The following is a 22191-nucleotide window of genomic DNA, read 5'->3' as shown; positions in this document are numbered from 1 at the left end:
ATCTAAGAGGCAGTGATTGGTTCAGTAAATCACTGGACAGGTTCACATACCACTGATGTTTGTTAATGTTTGTCCTGATGGCAAAAGAACCAGCAGTACCATGTTGATTTCATTATTTCTTTATTTATAAGTGCCTAACAATTCAGAAAGGATTCCAAGCTGTTGGACTCATCTTCCCCTCCATCATTAATCATATATCGATCTTCGCTTTTTAGGTTGAGCAAAAATCTACTGATTTCCTTCCATTTATACAGGCTTTCTTGCAGTTGTATTCTCTTGTTGAATTATTCCACAATAATTGGATTACAATTGATCTGTAAGTTGAAAGTTGTTACAGGTTAAACTGATCCCTTTTAATTTTCAGTTTTGGGGGAGATCACATAAATTGAGCTGAATACAGAATCAAATTTTATAAGCAATTACCAATTACTTCAAGAATCACTCATCACCAGGATAAAATATTTTGCTATTATTGTTTTCGACTTAGTTTCTATTTTACACAGTAGAAAAATCCTGGGGCACCGTGTGATAGTTCTGGAGTAGAAAAACTGGCAGAAAGAATCTTTGGTTCTGTATGAAAATAATTGAGGCCAGGGATGGTGGGTGAGTTCCATCCTGATAAAGTGGCCTAAGGGCAGACTTCATATCAGAGGCTTCATTAAGGAGGTCGCCCAAAGGGAATGCACAGTCTTAAGACCAGAGGGAAAAAAATAGAGTTAGGAGGAGAACACAGAGTGATGTTTTAAAAAGATCTGTATGTCTTTGATTTTCTTTTTTAAACTTTGGGGGTTGAAAAATTGCCAACGGGAATAAGAATTCTGATTCAAATACGACTGTACAAGTTGCAATTTCTTCTGAAGTTTCAAAAGCAAAGGGTAACGTAAGAGAGGCAGTTACAACGCTCTCCAACTTCTTTAAGTTGTGCGTACTATCAGCACTTGTCCAGCTGCTCTGGAGGGAAAAAGCCCTGGGACTCAGAGGACAGATATCTCTCTTTAAATAAAGGAACTCACTCTGCAAGAGAAGAACAGCTAAGGTCCTGTAGTTGAAGATCTTTCCTCTCAATTACAGAAAAAATACAAAGCATAGAATGGAAGTGTGCTTCACTCTCGTTTTGTGAGATGTGAGCTATGTTAAATTGCCAAAGAACGTGGAGAACAGTTTTAGCGTTACGGACCGCAACGCCACTGTGAAGATTGTTCAGGACTCAGTGAACTGTCACCGACAACGATGGCGCTGTCAAGAAATGGTATGTTCAATGGGTGGCGCCCTGCCAACAAGGTCTGGGAGGGGAGAGCTGCTCTGCTGAGTGCGGTGGGCTTGCTCTCCCAGAGGAGCCTGCAGCCGGAGATTACAGTTCTGTGTTCCCGCCCCTCCTCTTCCTTCAGGAAGAGGAAGTTGCTAGCTGCTTCATATGCAGGCAAGGACAGAAACTAATTCTGAAACACAGTTTCCTTATACTTTAGCAGAATCGCTTGTGTGGCCCCCCTGAGTTGCATGCATGAATGATTAGGTATCGTGATATGGAGAGAGAGATGGGTGAGATGCTGGAGCCCATCCTCACTCAGCCTTCCTGGGGTCGGCTGGCTCACTTGGAAGTGGCTATTTATGTGAACTAAAAGAACTGATCACTAAGAGGGTAACACCCAGGGCTCAGGTCTTTGAGGAGGGGGTCTGATGAGAGGAGGAAATCACCATGTCTCGAAGACTGGCTCAGTAGCTGTGGCTCACGGGCTCGAACCTCTGTCCCCTGCATTGGCGGGCAGATTCTTAACCACTGCATCACCAGGGAAGTCCAAGTTTCTCCAGTTTTAAAGTTGTTTATAAAATAATATAAAGTATGGTTAGACATTTTGTCCTGTGCCAAGTGATTTGAATACCTGGGTGCAAAGGATTGGATGAGTAAATTTTTATTTATTTATTTATTTATTTACTTATTTTATTTTTTTGTCTGTGTTGGGTCTTCGTTTCTATGCGAGGGCTTTCTCTAGTTGTGGCAAGCGGGGGCCACTCTTCATCGCGGTGCGCGGGCCTTTCACTGTCGCGGCCTCTCTTGTTGCGGAGCACAGGCTCCAGACGCGCAGGCTCAGCAGCTGTGGCTCACGGGCCTAGTTGCTCCGCGGCATGTGGGATCTTCCCAGACCAGGGCTCGAACCCGTGTCCCCTGCATTAGCAGGCAGACTCTCAACCACTGCGCCACCAGGGAAGCCCGTAAATTTTTAATATATTTTTTAAAACCAAAAAACTATAGGATAGAGGTCAAGGAATAAAAATCCTTTATAATATTGCTGTCTTTGCAGACAGCAAATTTATTTGAAATTTGATTCAAAGGCTGCCAGGTTTCTCTTGGAAAGGTTTCTGCTGGCCTTGAAATTCTTCAGCGAGCATTTGTGGGGAGCTGGTTGGTATCGCCTGGTGCTGATTCCTGAGACAGCACAATGAGCATATTCCTACTTGGCAGGGTGATTTAAGTGCTCAGTGTTAAGTAGGTGTGATGGGGATACCCAGAATGAAATGATGCCCTGCTTTATGATTTGGTGCTGAGCAGCAGAGCAGAATAAGAATAGAACTCAAGGAGAGGCTTGTACATTTTAAGCACTAGTGCTCTTTTCCCTGAGATCATTAGCTCTAAGAGAAAGCTAAAGTATTAGGGTTTAGCGACAATGGAACTGGGCTGAATTATGCAATTGCGTACTGTGCTGGCGAAAAAGAAATCACCAGGTAAGCTCTGAACAACTGAGGGAAAAATCGCTTTCTTTGTCACTTTGAAGAGAGTAGGCTTGAGCCCCAAAGCTCCTTCTTTTGTTTCCTTAAATTGAGAAGGAAAGTTGTGATCTCTTTTGAGGTGGCCTAGAGGCACTGTATCTGACTTTTTTTTTTTTTTTTAATATCTTTATTGGAGTATAATTGCTTTACAATGGTGTGTTCATTTCTGCTTTATAACAAAGTGAATCAGCTATACATATACATATATCCCCATATCCCCTCCCTCTTGTATCTCCCTCCCACCCTCCCTATCCCACCTCTCTAGGTGGTCACAAAGGACCGAGCTGATCTCCCTGTGCTATGCGGCTGCCTCCCACTAGCTGTCTGTTTTACATTTGGTAGTGTATATATGTCCATGCCACTCTCTCACTTCGTCCCAGCTTACCCTTCCCCCTCCCCATGTCCTCTATTCCATTCTCTTTGTCTGCATGTTTATTCCTGTCCTGCCCCTAGGTTGTATCTGACTTTTAAGCAAGGGTTCTTCTGAAGCAGATCACTCCCTCAGACAAGCGTATGGGGTACTTTTTCTCCTGTAAAGTGGAGATTTCATGAGAGTTTTAAGAGGTAAAATGAGAGTGGGGCTGGTGAGACAGGCTGTCCATTGCCAGCACCTGTGGAGGGATCCATACATGGTACAAAAGCAGTGGGCATTTATAGGTCCTCTGTGTGTCAGGCAAGGGGATGATTATATAATAATATACTGTCCTTGCCCTCACTCAAGGCACTTAGAACTTTTCTCTCTCCCCTTACAACGTTTTTGGAGACCAGAAGCCACTGACACTAAAATTCAGTGATATCAGGATTCAATTAAACTCAGAGTATTTATTGGATATCTCTGCCTTGTACCAAATGTCATGCTAGTACTCTTCAGGTACTTTATCAGAAACTATCCTAGCTTTCAACAGACTTGAACTTGAGACAAGAAAGGATCAGAAAATAATATCTGAGCAAATACCATTGAAAGCTTTGGTAGTCAGGCACCCAAAGGCTGCTACTGCCTGAAGATTTTGTCTACAAGGAAAGCAATATTGTACTTCATGGAGGAAATCAAATCTCTTCAAACTTCCCTTCCTCCCTTTGGTCCCCAGCTACAGAGTTGCTTCAGTGGCTTTCTTTGTGGTAGTAATTGGCTCTGAATACTTTCCATCTATTTCTAATTCATTTATTCTTGTTTATGTTCTACAACTATCCGAGTACCTCCCATGTGTGACGTATTGTGCTAGGCATGGGAGAAGGAGCAGAGAGCAAGGCTACGCTTCCTGACCCATGGAGCTTACTTTCATGCTGGAGAGACAGATGTTAAACACGTAATCACATATGGAGTTAATTGGATGTGTTAAATGCGTGAAGGCAAAATGCATGTTATAAGAGCAGAAGACTTGCCCTGGTTTGAAGAATCAAGGAAGATTTTTAGAGTGAAGGATGTTTGAGCTGAACTTTGAAAGATGAGTAGGAATTAAAATTAGACAAAGGAATAGGGGGAAACATTTAAGCCAGAAAGAGCAGCCTGTGGAAAGGCCTGGAGCAGGAGAGGTCATGAAGGGGCTTGATGGATGTTAGTCTTTATCACCGCTTTTACAATGAGGAGTCTTCAAAAGATTTTAAGTTTCACAGGAACATGAACTAATTTGCATTTGGAAGCTGTGGTTCTGGGCAAGGTGTAGAGAATGGGTTGGAGGGAGGAGAGAGTGGAGGCGGTTGTGTCAGTGCAGGGAGGAGATGAAGGTTCCTGAAATAGTGTGGAGGAGATGGAAGGAAGTGAACGGATTTGAGACGTGCTTAGGAGGTAAAATAGGACTTGGAGATTGATTAGCTCCAGGGGTGAGGGAAAGAAAGGAGACCAGGAAGCCAGGCTGTGGTGGAGAAGGACCAGGTTTGGTGGCAAGAAGGAGATGCTGGGTTGAGAGCTGGACGTGATGATTTTGAGGTGCCTTTGACACAAGTGGAGATATTCAGCAGGCACAGGTCCATTGGAAGAACAGTTAGTTGGATAACCCAATAGTCATTCTCAACTCCCGCTTCCCTTTCTCAACTCCCATGATAGAATAAACCAGAAACATTCTTTTTCCCAGTCTCACAGACAGAGGTGACCATGATACTAAACTCTGACCAATGAAACGAAGGGGAAGCATATTGGTGAATCTTTGGATTCCCTGATAAAAAGAACAGAAGCAAGAGAGGAGTTGCTTCATTAAGAGAAATGAAAACATATACTTACACAAAAATTTGTACACAAATGTTCATAGTGACATTATTCGTAATAGAAAGTAGAAATAACATAAATATTCAACAAAATGGATAAACAAAATATGTCCAAGTGTGTGACAGGGGACTTCAGTTTCATTGTCTTGTCAAATCCCTCCACTGAAAATAGATTTTCAGTTTGAAGTGGGAGTGGGGGAGAGAGGTAGAAAAAGGAAAAGGGGGAATTCCCTGGTGGTCCAGTAGTTAGGACTCGGCGATTTCACTGCCGAGGGTACGCGTTCAATTCCTGGTCAGGGAACTAAGATCCCACAAGCTGCATAGTGTGGCCAAACCCGCCCTCCTCCCGCAAAAAACCAAAAAACCCCACAACTCCTCCAATAAAAAAAGAAAGAAAAAGGAAAAGGGATAAATAATGGGAGAAAAAAATCAGTTAATATTTTAAAATATGATATTATCTCATATATGGCAATTTATAAAGAGTATGCTCACTCTTTTCACTGTAAGTTGCCAGTCACCAACAAGATGAACAATGTGCTTTTCTTCAAGGGAGAATGGAATCTTCATATTCTGTGCATTTTCTCTGAGATATATTTGCTATAAAGCAAATAATTCGGACACACTGATTCAGCTTTCTGATGGGATGGTTCTACCTGAAGCAAGGTGTTCACAGCTCCCCTATCAGTCCTCTCTGAGGTAGCTGACCTGTCCAGGCAATTATTTTTGCATTGGGAGGACTGAATCCAAGTACCAGTCAGAGCCAGGGAAAATCCACAGTAAGCTCAACATCTAAGTGTCTAAGTCAGGAATGGTAAATATGTGACATGCATGCTACTAGCACACACCTTTCCTTGCCCATGGCAGACATCACTAATCTACTGCATTGCTTTTTTCCTACCAAACCCAGAGGTAGCCTTGGAACATTTCTCCAAAAGGGGCTCCAGATAGTTGATCAGTTTAGCTCATGAGGAGAATCCAGTGTGCCATCCTTGGTCCAGGAGGTCAACTTAAGAAGTCCAATTTTTCATAACCATAAATGTATGTTAAATACTTTTAGTGTTGTCTATTTAAGAGTCACTTAATGCAGACACTTTATCTTTGGACCCTTCCTCATCAGAGGTTTTATCCATTGTGAATTAGGGGTAGTGCGTGCAATGGAAAGCTGTTGTCCTCTAGGTTCGAACGGCTGCATGACTGTGAGTCAGTCACTTAATGCTTCCTGACCTCACTCTTAATCATCTGTAAGATGGGGAGTTTTCAATGGAAACAATTAAATGTGTCTGAACAGTGACATTTATGTAAAAGTCATAATGTGTTGTCTGTATTTTTTGGGTCACAAACAACTATAAAACACTCTATTTAGCTTTTTAAAAATGATTTGGAAAGCTTTGCCCCAACTTGCCTATTCTTGGTCAGGTTTTTCTGTCTTAATAGTCTTGTTAAGCACCACCTAGTATCTAACCAGAATCCAGGGCTCTTATTATCTCTTAATCCTTACATTAATTGCATATAGATTTGACAGCCTGGCTCTATTTGCTTAAAGTTTACACCCCTTTTCCCTTCACTGGCATTCAGCTGAGCATCTTTAGAATCCAGTCATTCGTAGAATGAAGAAGGGAGACGTGAGCTCAGCTCCCCCAAGATGAATGCTTTCTCAGTTATACCCATTGACTTGTTTTTTAATTTTGCTTTGGAATATTTAAAGCCAGACACTTGCTGATCTGCTACTTTCACATGGTTTCAGTGTGGATGCTAATTCCAGGGTGCTATGGGATAAAGGAAACAAAATAATTTTGATTTCCTTTTTTGGTGCCTTTAGCCCATTCCTCAGATACTGTTTCGGTAACTTCCCAGGGATATCGAGTGTCATGGTTTAAAGGTAAGCATGGTTTGTCTTAGAAACAGAATTTCACATCTCTTTAGGTGGTGTTTACTGTGTATAACTCCTGGTCAATTGTTTAATTAGTGAGTGGCCAGTAAATCCTGCTAAGTTTTACACATTATCACAGGGTCAGAAGGAAGGTCAAGGTCAGTAACCAAAGTGAGGTGTTTAACTGTCACTTGGGTTGTGTCTAATCAATAACCAAAGCAAACAACTGACACATACAATCGAGTGTGATTGTCAGACATTTGCTGAGCATCATGCTAGGTCCTGGGGATATAAAGTTGTGCAAAGCCTTTGTGACTTCTGCCTTTGAAAGGCTCACAGTCTCTCTGGAGAAGAGGAACCTACTTGCAGAGGCCTAACAACCTGAGGGAGTGTATCTGAGTCTGTAGAAGGCTGTGTCACCTGGGTTCAGAGAAGGGTCTGCTTCTGAGGCCCTGGGCCTTAAGAGAAGACATCACGAAAGGGAGGGATTGAGGGGCCTCTCAAGCGAGGGAAGGACCTAGGAGGGGTAAGTTGTGAGGTGGCGGTAGGAGAGTGGGAGAAACCCAGAGCTGGGGGAGGCATTCCAGCGTTCTGAAGGACAACGAGACAGTGGGTTTGCCTGGAGCCAGGGTTCACATAGGGTGTTACAGGAGAGCACTTGGGACATCAGGCTGGGGCCAGGCCTCAGATGCATTTGAGTTCTAGGCTGTGGCATTTGGAGCTTTTTCTGGTGTGTGGGCAGCCTCTGCTGATTGCGTTTAGATGGCATTTTAAAAAGATTGATCTCTCACTGTTGTGTGGGAGGAACCACAGTGGTGGAGAGACCAGAGCTAGGGAAAATATTTAGGACACAGTTAGTTACAGTTTTAGTTACAATATTAATTTTTTTTTCTTTTTTAAATCTAAGGACAAAGAAACAAGTTAAATGTCACTGAGCAGTTGGGATGAAGGAAAAGTCAGGTAGCCAAGAATTTACCACTATGAAGTTTTCATTTTGATTGACTACTTGTAAAAAATAAAGGATTGGATCTGGACCGTGATAGACCCGCATATCCACAGATCATCTCAGATTGCAAGTGGGTTTTAGTACGAAATGCGAGAGGTTCCCATGCACTGCGAAGGTGCTGGGAGGCCATGGCAGGTTGTTCAGGGACAGTGTATGCTTGTCCATCTCTGCACCCTCTGTACTGCAGAGTGCAGCGCCAGGTCAACTCTGGTACTTGACACGCTTCCTTGAATAATTGAAAGCCGTTAAAGATAAGAATGGATAAACAACAGAATTGCCAGAGGAAAGATAAAAGAAGAGAATAAGAAGGCAATCTAGAGAAGCAGGAAAGAGGTCACTACCAATCCTCCAAATGGGAGAAGCTGGAGAATAAAATGTATATAACTTGTCAACACCCACTGTGTTGCAAGTGGCGAGGTCAGAGCCAGATCTGCCTACTAGTGAAAGCAGGGTTATGATTAGGATTCCAAGGAGAATCAAGGAAGACAGGTGGTGACTTCAATATAGTTAGTCCTCAATTTTCTGGTCACCTGGCCATTTATTCAACAAAAGTTAACCAGCTCTTACTCTGAGGAAAACTAAGCAGTTGGGATGTTTGGATTGAGGCAGCATTTGCAAAGCCATGAAGATATGAAAAAGCAGGGTGTTAGTAGATATTCAAAGTATTTGGGAATTGCTAGGGCAAACAGATGTTACAAACCAGCAGCCTACAGAAGTGTAGTATTTGGCTGAAACAGTGTTTTGTTTTGTGGTTTAAATTTATATTAATTTTCAGTACTATAGTTGGTGGATTTCACACAGAAATACCTGTTCTGTTTGCCTATTACTGTGTAAGAAATCGTCCCCAAACTTAGTGTTTTATTTATTTATTTTTAAAAAGAAATTTATTTATTTATTTTTAAAAAGAAATTTATTTATTTATTTTTAAAAATAAATTTATTTCTTTAAAAAAGAAATTTATTTATTTATTTATTTTTAAAAATAAATAGATTTATTTATTTATTTATTTTTGGTTGCGTTGGGTCTTCGTTGCTGCACGTGGGCTTTCTCTAGTTGCGGCGAGTGGGGGCTACTCTTCATTGCTGTGCGTGGGCTTCTCATTGTGGTCGCTTCTCTTGTTGTGGAGCATGGGCTCTAGGCGTGTGGTCTTCAGTAGTTGTGGCTCACAGGCTCTAGAGTTCAGGCTCAGTAGTTGTGGTGCACGGGCTTAGCTGCTCTGCGGCATGTGGGATCTTCCCGGTCCAGGGCTCGAACCCGTGTCCCCTGCATTGGCAGGTGGATTCTTAACCACTGCACCACCAGGGGAGCTCAGTGTTTTAAAATTTAACTATAATTTTAGTAATTCGCACTCTTCTGGGAATTGACTGTGCTCAGTGAGAGGTTCTCCGGCCGGGTCTTTCGTGCACTTGTAGCCTGAGGGTGGCTGGGATTGGAGTCATCCTGCAAGCTTCTCACCCACATATGTGGTGTGTTGAGGGGACTTTAGCAGGGAGGTCAGCCAAATATCTACACACGGCCTCTCCGCGTGGTCTGGGCTTCTTCCCAGCATGACTGTTGGGTTCCAAGGGCAAGTGTCACAGAGACAGGAAGTGGAGGCTCCCAGTTTCTTAAAGCTTGGGCCTAGAAATGGACACAGCATCACTTCCACCATATTCTATTGGTCAAGCAGTGTTATGGACCAAATTGCTTACCCCCAAAATTCATATGTTGAAGCCCTAATCCCTAGTACCTCAGAATAAGTGTATTTGGAGACAGAGTCTTTAAAGAGGTAATTAAGTGAAAACTGTGTCATTTTGGTGGGCCTTATTCCAATATGCTAGTGTCCTTATAAGAAGAAGAGGTTAGAGCACAGAGAGGGACATCAAACATGTGCACACATAGACAGAGGGGCAACCATGAGAGGACACAAGAAGGTGGCCGTCTGCAAGCCAAGGAGAGAGGCCTCAGAAGAAACCAAACCTGCCCACACCTTGATCTTGGGCTTCCAGCCTCCAGAACTATGAGAAAATAAGTTTCTGTTGTTTAAGCCACCCAGTCTGTGGTACTTTGTTATAGCTGCCCGAGTGGACTAACACACCACTGAAGGGTTTTGGGTCACAGGGTAGTGTGACTCCTTCTCTCCCTCTCCCTCTCTTTCCCTCTCTCTCTGGACAGCGTGACTGTTGTGCTGAAGGTTAGTGGTCAGAGGCCAGAAGTCCAGATAAGCAGTTCTTTCAGTAGTCAGATGACTGGGCAGGTAATTAACAAGTATATTGGGAATGCGAGGACCAGACAAAGCAGATGTACAACTTTAAGATGTAAAATTGGCAGTATTTGGTGATTGGATGTTTGAGGTAGTGGTGGAGGGTTCCCTAGAGGGATAGGCCAATGAATGCCAGATGGAGAATAATTGTCCTATGGAGGGGAGTTTGGCTGGCAACATTCCAATAGCATCTTTCACTGACAGAAATTGATAATGACACAAATAATACAAAATGCATATGGGTGTGCCTCAGAAATTAGAGCCCCTTATTTCACCTTCCTCCTTCTAGGCTAGGTGGGCTAAGGCTCTATTTCGTGGGGCGGAGGGTGATTGGCAGAGGGCGTTCTCTCCTTTTCCAGATAACCCTCTGTCAAGGGGACCCTGAGCACACCCTCACCATGCCCAGGATGCACGAACCATCCTAAGGGTGGCTCTGTGACCATCTGGGCCGGGCTCTGTCCCCACAGACATGTCCAGGACCAGGGACAGAGATGGAATCTCCTCTGCCTCACTGCTGCTGCCAGCCAAGCCAGCTCTAAGAATCCCAGCATCTCCATCCTGTCAATGCCCTGGCTGAGTTCGTTAATAAGGCACCACCGCAGAAGTGTTATGATGATAAAACCATACGTGTGGGGCAATATTTGACCAGGGAAGATAGATTAATTTGGAATCTGTGATTATTCCTAGTAGGAGCTAAAGTTGACATTTTCTTTAGAAATATTAGGGAAAAAAAGAGGAAAACAACAAGCCAGTGAATAGAACAGACAAAAATATCAAGAAGATGTTTACTTCCTCCAGGAAAGGAAGTGTTTTCTAGTGCTTTAGAAAAAATCATTTGCACGTAAACAAAGCCCCTTCCGGCTGAGGCCAGCATGGCTCAAGCTGCTGTCTCAGAGTTAATTATAAGTCATTTTTCTTCTTTAACTAAAGCCACGTCTCTTCCACTACACCTTTCTTGCTTTGATGCTGCCTGAACTTGAAATTAAGAAAATCACTTTTCCTCATTCATGAACACCATTTCGTGCTTTCTTAATTTAAGCAGATTCTCTTTCTCAAATACTGGAATACAAATTAGGAAGCAGGAAAAAAAAAAAAAAAAGGATGAAAAGAATTTACAAAATTTAAGCACAAATGAATATCATTTGATGTGTTCTCCCTCGGTCCCCACTTCCCTTAATTTCTATTTGCTGCGGGAAGGCCTGAGCTGGGCGCAGTGCCCTGGGCTTCCTCGACCCCGTTCACAGCCAGCCAGAGCGCTCCTCTTCCCAAACTGTATATCTGGCAAGCTGCAGACCCACTATGTCTCACGTGGCAACTGCATGGGGAATTTTCCCCTAAAAGATGCAAGAGATGGTGAAAATTTGATTAACAGAAAAAGGAGACTCTGGATAGATTAAAACCCCCTCCACTCATGATGTGCACATCCACAACGCCACCGGTGTTTTCTTTCCGTGACCCTTAGGTTTCTGGCCGGCACTTCTATTCTAAGGTTTGGACGTGAACACAGTGACGCCACTCTGGGCACAAAGAGTGCTCAGCTCTCTCATTTTTTTCTTCTTTTTCTTCGCACCTCTGTTTAAACCTTTCAGCTCAGCGTGCAATGTGTCTGAAAACGGCTCGGATGTAATTACTAACAATGTTACCTCTCTGCTGAAGCCTGTAATTCCCTCTTGATTAAGATGGCGATATTGATTTGGCTGGGAGTGCATGCAAATAAACTGTGACATCGGGAGAGGTGTAGCTTTTCAGTTTGCAGTGTGTCTGTGATTTCAGTCTAGTAGTCAAGTTTCCCCCACCCATATGGTTTGACTACAGCATTTATATGGATTAATACCTGTCTACTAGGCTCAGATGGAAACTATAGCCATCAAAAGTTCTCATCTGGAGCCTTTGTTTAGCTTGTGCCTATCAACCACAGCCATCTCTGCTCTTATATTTATCAGAGAAATTGAAGAGGAATGGGGTCTCTCAGTCAGGCTGGCTGTCAAAAGGTCATGGTACTTCAGAAGGAGACAGGTGGAGGAGGGGATTGAGAAAATATTTAAGACGATGCAGTGATTTGGTAATTGACCACCACAAAAGGTTCTATTCTACATTCGCCAGTCAGGCATTGAAGCATATGATCTCTTAAAAGAAATGATTACCCGTTCATATTTGTTTAGAATGAAATTTGCAGCCATGAGTCCTTTTAGGGCTAAGAAAAAGAAATGCCTTGCGAGGACATAACTATACCTACCATTCAAACAGACATCGTGTTGCCTGGAAAAATGGATCAGACAGGATGAGTGCCATTGAGGGCAAATCTGGGGGCTATGGGTTGTCAGGGATTCCTTGGCAAAATTAATTTGGAAAATGTGTAATTTAAATGAAACTGGTGTCTGAATTAAAATAGATGCCTTTTTTTGATTTTTTTTTCTGTGTTCCAAATAAAAGGAGACCAAAAAGACATGACAATTAAATGTAATACCTGATCCTAGGCTGATCCTTTATTAGAGGAGAAAAATGCTACAAAGGACATTATTAGGTCAACTGACAAAATTGGAATATGAACAATAGATTAGACAAAATTATTGCATCAAAATTAAAATTGCTGAAGTTGACAACAGTGGTGTGATTACATAAGAGAATATCACAATTTTAGGAAATATACATGATGTACACAATTTACTCTTAAGTGATTAAAAATTATATGTATATATTGTATAGATGATGTATATATATGAAAGAGAGAGGGAGTAAGGTAAAGAGAGAGAAAGAGAACAAATGATAAAAAAGTAAATGGAAAAAAAAGTCAGTGGGTGAAATGTTAATAGTAGGTGGATCTCGGTAAAGGGTATAGGAGTGTTCTTTTTCCTATTCTTATTCTTGCAATTTTTCTGTAAGTTTGAAATTATTTCCAAATAGAAAGTCAAAAAAGAGGAAGGGATGCCTTTAAATGTCTGATCCAAAAATTTGTCTAATCCAAAACTCTTTTGCCATGGGGTAAATAAAAATTCTGACCTTGCTTTTTTGGTGTCTTTGAACAAATATTAGTGTGCTACTTCTTTCCTGTTTTCCTCTTTCTACCCAGACACTTAACTGGGAGAAGGTGCCAAAGCCTCATTTGTGATGACATAGATGTTGAATTACTCAGGATGCATGACAAGAGCAGATGTACTTTGCTAAAGTCAAAACGCTGACAGGGTGAAAGAAACGTAAATCAAGGATGTGCATGCTTGTGCATGTTGTTTTAGCTGCCAGGAATACTGTAGAAGCCCTTTCTCTATTCACCCCTTCTCTCCTCTCTCCACCAGTTTCCTCCTAGCAGTTAGAATTACCTTCAACCAGCAGTTTTCCTCTCGTGCTGTCCTTATTCAAGCACTTAGAATTCCTCCTGTTCTTTCATCCATTCTCATCTTCACGTTCCTATAGTTTCCTACACGCCATCCCCAAACAGAACTTCCCTTCATCTCTGCTATCACTCCAACTCTAACTTCATACACTTCAACTGACCCTAGCTCTCTGATTACTTATATTTTCTTCCTTATATATGATGTGACTTTTTCTGATAACTTATGAAAATAATGCATATTTATCATAGAAGATTTGGAAAACACAGAAGAGTACAAAGAAAGAAAATGAATGAGTCGCTGATAATTCCACCAATCCAGACAACCACTGTTTTTTTGATATATTTCCTTCCCTTTTTTCCATGCATATGTTTGTAAATGTGTAGAGATTATATATTATATAAGGTCTTCTCTCTTTCTTTCCCACCTAAATTTCCACTGTGATATCATTAAACATCACTTACAAACATGACTTTTAACAATTGTATGGTTTTCAGTTACATGGAGGGACCCTAGGCTGATATCCAGCTGTTCTGTAACGTGGTGGCTAGAGGTAGGATTATTTACAACTTCAGTCTAAGTGGCTGGTGAATCTGTTATGATTGGTTGGTCTATTGGTTTTGATTGGTTGGTGTGTTGGTTATAATTATAATTGATTGGTGCCTATGCCATAACAGTTATTAGATACTATGAATACCACCTATAGTTATACCATCACAGAATTAACTTTCCCTATCATTGGACACTTAGGTTGCATTTAACTCATGCTATTATAAGTAAATCTATCTTTAAAAACCTTACACAATATATATTTTTTTAAATAAATGGCTGATAATTTCCTCTGGTTAAATTTCTAGAAATTCAATAACAGTGCAACGATATGATTATTTTAAAGACCTCTCTACCTATTGCCCTGCAGAAAGATTAGATTCATTTACGGTATACTCCTGCCAGAAGGGCACATAGGTTTCACTGAACTCTGAAAGCCTGAATATTATCATTTAAAAAAGATCTTTGTCAATCTGATAGTTGAAAAACTGTGTCTTGCTTTAATTTGTATTTCTTTTGGTTATATTTTTAATGTGAACATTTGAACATTTTTTTACGATGTGTTTTGCCATTTTTCTCTGTTCACTTTTCTGCTCTACGTTTCCTCAGTGCTTCTGGGCTCTGTCTTGACTCTTTTTGTAGATATGACAGCTGTCCCCTCACTGATTGCCAGGGTTAGTTTGGCTACTCTCCTTTGCAAGGCTGGTGCCACTTCTTCCTTTGCAAACCCACTTCCAGGCCTCCTAAAGCTGTTCCCTAGTTGGAGGAGATTAGTTTTATATTTGCGGATGAGTTATGTTGTAGGGTATATATGTTGCTTTCTGTGGGTGTGTTGCTGCTTCATCTATAATCTAAGTTCTCCAAAGGCAAGGCCTTTGCTTTTTAATAAATACGAAACATTTCTTTGGAACTGATTTGATTATCTATTGCTATGTAACAAACCACCCCAAAACTCTGAGGTTTACAACATCGATTTATTACTGTCACTCAAGTATTGTATTTTTGGTGTGTTGTGTTAGCTGGGCTGTTCTTGGTTGAGGTCTCTTGCAGTTGTAGTCAGAAGATGGAAGAAAGTAGACTCATCTGAAGGCTTGACTGAAGGATGGGCTGGATGTCTGGCTAGCTTCTCCCAGAGCAAATACTGCGAAGAGATCAAGGTGGAAGCTCCGAGGCTTCTTATGATGTAGACTTAGAAATCATGCAGCATCACTTCAACCATATTCTGCTGATCCAAAGGAGTCATAGAGTCTCAAAAGTGAGAGCCCTGCTTAATGGGGAGGAGCTACATAGGGGAGTAAACACCAGGAGGCATGGTTGGAGGGGCGTCTTTGGAGACAAGCTGCCCCAGGTGCCTAGTGTTGATTGTGTTACATCCGTAGTTAGCATTCAATGAACTCTTATTAAATGAACAACCTAGAAACGGGAGATAAATTGTTCAGTGAAAAAGCCATTTGACTTTAATTTTCTTTCTGATGGGTTGGGCCCAGGGAGTGAGCCATGAAAAATGAGACTTTGACATAGCTGAAGTCTAATCTCGGAAGAGCAAGTAACCTCAAAGAAATCCACTTATGGGTGTAATCATATCCTACTGACAACTGGATATTTTATTCCAAGATTCTATTATCCTTAGTTATTTAACCAATATTTTCCTATTATTCCTCATTTTCTGCCTCTGAATAGGGAGGCAATTGCATGGATGCCAGATCTCCCATCACGTATGCTGTTGCTAAACATTGTAAGGTTACTTCAGTGCCGTTGAATATTCTTTCCTAATATTAGAAGTTTGGTGTTGGTTACAGTGACAGCCCATGTTCTCAGGAGACCTAAATGCCAAGGTTTGTTTCTGAATATGGGTAGCAGACAGGGGCAGCCATTGTGTCTCTGACTGACTCAGTTAGGGATATTTTTGGTCGTCTGCTTTGGCCTAAAGTATAATATAAAATTGATCCACTCATCTCTCAGACAATAACAACTCCTTCTGCTGGTTGGTCTCCAAATAGAAAACACGTGTTGCTTTAAGATTTCATTAATTATTTAAAGATGATTTATTAACTATGTTATTTATTTACTTATTTATTTCTATTGAAGTATAGTTGATTTACAATGTGTGTGAGCTTCTGGTGTACAGCAAAGTGATTCAGTTATACATACACACATATATATGTATTATACTATATATATATATATTTCATATTCTTTTCCATTATGGTTTATTACAGGATATTGAATATAGTTCTCTGTGCTATACAGGAAGACCTTGTTGTTTATCTATTTTATATATAGTAGCTTGTATCTGCTAATCCCAAACTCCTAATTTATCCCTCCCCCACCCTTTTCCCTTTTGGTAACTATAAGTTTGTTTTCTATGTCTGTGAGTCTGTTTTGTGAATAAGTTCATTTGTATCATATTTTAGATTCCACATATGAGTGATATCATATCCTGTATTTGTCTTTCTCTGTCTGACTTACTTCACTTAGTATGATGATCTCTAGGTCCATCCATGTTGCTGCAAATGGCATTATTTCTTTCTTTTTTAGGGCTGAGTAGTAGTCCGTTGTATATTTTATATATATATATATATATATAATATATATATATATATATATATATATATATATATATATATATATATATATATACACTCACATCTTCTTTATCCATTCCTCTGTCAATGAACATTTAGGTTGCTTCCATGTCTTAGCCATTGTAAATAGTGCTGCTATGAATATTGGGGTACATGTATCTTTTTGAATTAGAGTTTTCTCCAGATATATGCCCAGGAGTGGGATTGCTAGATCATATGGCAACTCTATTTATAGTTTTTAAAGGAACCTCTGTACTGTGTTCCATAGTGGCTGAACCAATTTACATTTCCACCAACAGTGTAGGAGGGTTCCCTTTGCTCCACACCCTCTCCTGCATTTATTATTTGTAGAGTTTTTGATGATGGCCATTCCTGTATGAGTTGGTATCTCATTGTAGTTTTGATATGCATTTCTCTAATAATTAGTGATGTTGAGCATCTTTTTATGTGCCTCTTGGCCATCTGTATGTCTTGTTTGGAGAAATGTCTGTTTAGGTCTTCTGCCCATCTTTCGATCGGGTTGTTTATTCTCTTGTTACTGAGTTGTATGAGTCATTAACTGTGTTTAAGATCATACCACATGCCTTCTAGGAACTTAGAACAGAGAGGGAGATAAGACATATAAACCTAGAGCCCAAGCCAGGAAGCCTCGACAAAAGGCCATATAGATGATATAGGTATGAGATGCTATGGGGATTCAGAGTAGGAAGAAATTACTGACCAAGATGGCATTTGTTGGCTTCTGAAAAGGGTTTTGATAGATAAATTTGTCCAATTTTAGAGCTGAAAGAGCCTCAACACAGAGCCCAACGCAACTGGGAAAGGAATGGAGCTTTGTTTCTCTGGCAGCATTTTCTAAGCATGCTTAGGCGGCCTGGGGAGACCAAAGCCGGTTAAGCCCCTCCATGCCCTCCAAAGAGAAACCAGACACCCAAGGAGGAGCCCCCGTGTAGCCCCACGGAAGGCGGCCTCCAGTTCTCTCAACGTGTGCCAGTGTTGCAAACGTCAGTGGGTGCGGTGGTTTCTCTGCTGTAGGTTTGTGGGTCCCTGATGGGCGGGGAGGCCTGGCAGGGGGACAGTCCCAGCACACATCGGGAAACAAACGTTCGGATGTTCACTTGGGGGCCTCGAGCAGCACACACTGGTTGGGCTCTGGAGACAGCCAAGGCTCTCAGCAGGGAAGCGGTTAATGTGTCACAGCACACTTCTAAAGCCAGAGGAATCTCACCGTCCCCTCCCCCCATCAGGGGCTGGATTCTAGCTGAGTTTAGGGGATTTGGAAGGGATTTGAGGTGGGTGTGGTTCTGGTGATTCAGTTTCTAGGAAATAAAACAATCCTTTTCTTTGACCTTTAATGTGATTCAGATCAGCGTCTCCTTGGCACGAGGCCTTTACTGTGCAGACGGTTTGCAGTGCTTGTAGCCCCTCGACTTCAGTTTCGTGCTTCTTCTCTCCATCACTGGCAGTCTGAATTCTGAGTGGGAAGCCGGGGGATTCAGAACTCAACCTCTGACTCCTGTATTGGCTGAGGCTTGAGAAGTTCAAAACCCAGCTCAGAGCTTGACTCCTCCGATAATTGCTTTCCCCCCCCTTATCTGTACATGCTGAAGGGGATGAGGCCTCCTTTCACACTTGGTGAATGGCAAAATTGCAGGGGCTTAAGGAAGGACTTATAAGTAGTGATTGGATGGTCTGGAGCCACACTTTGGAATTGTCACCTGATCCCAAATGGCACGCATCATGCTCTCCGAGGGGAAGCTGAAAAGCAAAAAATCAAAGAAGCTAGGGACAAAGGAATGTACAATAAACTCCTTCACAAACCAGGGATTTGATTAATCCCAATGGAGTCATGAATCTGACTGAGGGAAGTTCTGTTTTTCAAGTACTCTGCCATGCACCGTGCCCCTCTGTAGAAACAGAAATCCTATCATATATTGCATGCTGCCTTTCCCCCTCTGCTCTGATGTTATAACATGGTTGGGCTGTGCACTTTGTAGCTAAAAAAAAAAGCACATTTTTGCAAAGTGTCCACATTAACAGTGTAGATGAGGTTATCAGGTAGCTTTTGAAATCTGGAAAGAATCAATATAAGAAAGATAATTTTTTTTTTATTGCTAAGGAAACACAGATTTTGTTTAATCAATGGAGCATAAACAGGTTTAACTACAAAATCAACAAAATTTGAGGCAGACAAACCACCCTAAGTGATAAAGACTAATCGTTCAATCTGGAGTCAGTATGCAGAGAAGCATTGTAAAAAACAGGAAGGATAGCAGTGTTCTCAACATGTAGGGGACATAAAAACCTTCAAGGGGACATGTTAAAGATGTAAATTCCCAGAGATATTGAGACAGCAAACCCATTTTGAGGGCAAAAACCCAGAGTTTTAAATAAACACCCCAGGTAATACTGATACTCTGGGGTCCACAGGTTGAGATGTGAGCTAGGGTTCTAAAGTGGATCTTGATCTTCTGTGCAAAAGTGCCGACCCAGAGATTCAGAACCCAGGTAGTTTAATAATCAAGATCCACCGCTGAAATCTTCCTAACGTCCTCACTGAGTCAAGCAATCTATTAGTTAGGGAATGTATTTGCCTGTGAGTTACAGAAGGCTGGAAAATAGTGGCTTAAACTAATGAGGATTTTTACTTTTTGGAGCAGAGAGGATAAATGAGAAATCTTGAGGCAGGCAATCCAGGTATAGTGAGTTTGATGGTGACCCCCCGAAAAGAAATGTCCACGTCCAAATCCCTGGAAACTGCGAATGCAGCCTTATTTGGACAAAGCATCTTTGCAGATGTAATGAAGTATCTCGAGATCATCCTGGATTCCTGGGTAGCAGTGGCTGCTGCTGTCTCCTCACTGCCTCCATTGCCTGGTTTGATGGCTATATAACTTTGTCGCAGAACATACTAATGTGAAACAGGATTCCTTGAGCCAAGATTTTACCGTCAGTGGTTCTCAATGTGGAGACACTGGCAGTGTCGAGACATCGTTATTTGTCACAACTCCGTTGGGGAGGGAGTGGGAGGTGGTGCTACCCATATGCAGAAGGTGAGGCCAGGGTTGCTGCTAAACGTACTACAATGTACAGGACAGCCTCCACTACAAAGAATTATCCAGCCCTAGATGTCAGTAGGGCTGAGGTTGAGAAAACCTGGGATAAATAAACAATAACTTTTAAAATAAAAAACTTAAAAAATAAATATTAAAGACCTTAAGTTAAGCAAACAAACAAACAAAAACCCCAGACAACCAAAAACCTTTTCTTAATGTCCTTCCAAGTCTTCCATGAAAGCCAAGGAGGCAAATGAGACCCGAGTTGGCTGCTCGCTATGGATGGAATTATTATTGTTATTATTTTTGTCTGAATGAGGAAGATTCTATTTCTAGGTAAGACAACAGCAAGTAAGGTTTTTCAAAAATAAATAGTTAATGTTTTCACAGTGTTATCTTGCTTGAGCTTTGTGCTTTTAACTTTTAAATGGAGAGCGTTTGACGTTCCCACCACTTGCTGCATTAGTCATCCTAATAGCACTTCCTGGGAGGGGAATGGCTGAGACCAGCCTGTCTGGATCTTCTGACAAGTCCCAAATGATCCCCTGACCATCAAGAGGGGGTGATTTGCCTCCTATTCAGTGCAAATGGAATCAAGGCTTTTGAGGTAGCCAGTTACTAATCACTAGGAATGCATCAGCACATATTGGTCAAAGGGGTGAAGCCTGTTACACAATGTAACCAGACATTTTTGAGAAAACTTGTGTAACGCCATGGACTTAATGGTGTTAGTCTATCTTTTGTGATTTTTCCTTTCCATTTGCTGGTCTCTTCAGTTCCCATCCAAGTGACGATCTGTTAAGTAGATTAACTTAAATCCGAGAGAGATAACATTACTGTTTGAAGCATTACAAACAAGCATGGGATGGCTTATCTTTTAGGCTTCAGTTAGTTTACAATAAAAGTTGTATTCCAATCAGTTGATTGCATACAAATCAAGTGCCTCAAACACTGTTCCTTGACAGTTTTCAAGTTGCTTCATCATCTTTCAACTGCAGCTTTTGCCCTTAGTTCTCCAGGGTTAGTAGACAGAGAGCTCAATCAGATGCTTAATAATAGTTACACTTCCTTGGATGCTCCAAGAGAAAAAGTTTGTAAAAACATCTGTGGAGAATCCAGTCCTTCACTGCCTGGAAGGATTAACCACATGAGACAACTCTTATGAATCATGTTTATTCCTCTTTCAGGCACTATTTGTATCCAAGCTTTGCAAAAGCCCAAATTCAAAAGATACGTTTCCTTTCCTGAGTATTGTTATTTACATAACTCTGGACCTTGGAGTTTAAGCTCATAAAAGCCAGTACATAAATGTTCTTCTTAAGCTTTTTAAAATTGTAGATGATCTTTAGCTATATTAGAGCATTTGCATTTTGGGAAGAGAAGTCTATTAAATGTCTGCTTTTTACTGTGAAATATAACTGAGATTGGCTAGCTGCTTGATGATTAAGACTGAACTCTCTCTGGGCAGAGAGAATTTCTGTTTGAGTCTCTGACCCATGGTTAAGAAATGTGAATATATGTGAGCCTGTATGGCAAATCATTCCTGTACTGATGGAGGAATGTGTGGAATTGATTTTGTTTGTTTCTTAGTTTCTAGGTGGATGCATCTTTTCTATTTCTCCTCCCCTTTTTCTCCTTCCTGTCTTGTTTCCCACCATTTCTGCTAACCCATTGACCCACTGTTGAGTGATTTCCTAGTTTTGAAAAAACAGACTACAATGCTACTTCTAGTTGCAGATGGACTTGCTCTGTCACATTTTGACTCTGAGTTAAAAAACAGTTATGCTTTGGAGGTCTTTGATTTGATAGGAAAGCTTTCTCAAAGTCCATACCACTTTGCATCCTTGGGTTATCTTAGAAATTCCCACTTGGAACTTTTATAGTCTTGGTTATTTGAAAGCAAATAGAACAGTTTGTGCTGATTTAGGACATCTCTTACCCAGTTAACTACAAAAGGCATGAATCTTAATCCCTAGTACTTCAATCAAGAAAGATTTTCACAATTTGCACAGCTAGAACCATGTTATTTGGGCAAGTCATTTAATCTCTATGGTTCTGTTTCCTCATCTATAACATGTTTCTTCAAGGTATAAAATTATATGATTCTATGATGTATTTTTCCATGTGCACATTACCCTTCATTGAATTGAAGTTGAAGGTCTGCAGCAAACACCAGAGCTACATAAAATCCAGTTTATAGACTTGGGATAATATCCTAGCTCCCCACCATTTTTGAATTTGAACTACTTATGTACCTTTCTGGGGTGGGTTCTTTCTTTTTTTAAAAATTATATTATATATAGATATATATTTTAAATTATTTTATATTTTTAAAATTTATTTTTTATTGAAGTATAATTGATTTACACTATTGTGTTAATTTCTGCTGTACAGCAAAGTGACTCAGTTATACACATATATACATTCTTTTTTATATTCTTTTCCATTATGGTTTATCCCAGGAGATTGGATATAGTTCCCTGTGCTATACAGTAGGACCTTGTTGTTTATCTATTCTATATGTAATAGTTTGTATCTACTAACCCCAAACTCCCAGTCCATCTCCAATCCTTCCCTCCCCCGCAT

The sequence above is a fragment of the Balaenoptera physalus genome (assembly GCF_965194825.1).
Source record: "Balaenoptera physalus genome assembly, chromosome: 2".
Classification (NCBI taxonomy): Eukaryota; Metazoa; Chordata; class Mammalia; order Artiodactyla; family Balaenopteridae; genus Balaenoptera; species Balaenoptera physalus.
This window is presented reverse-complemented; position numbering follows the sequence as displayed.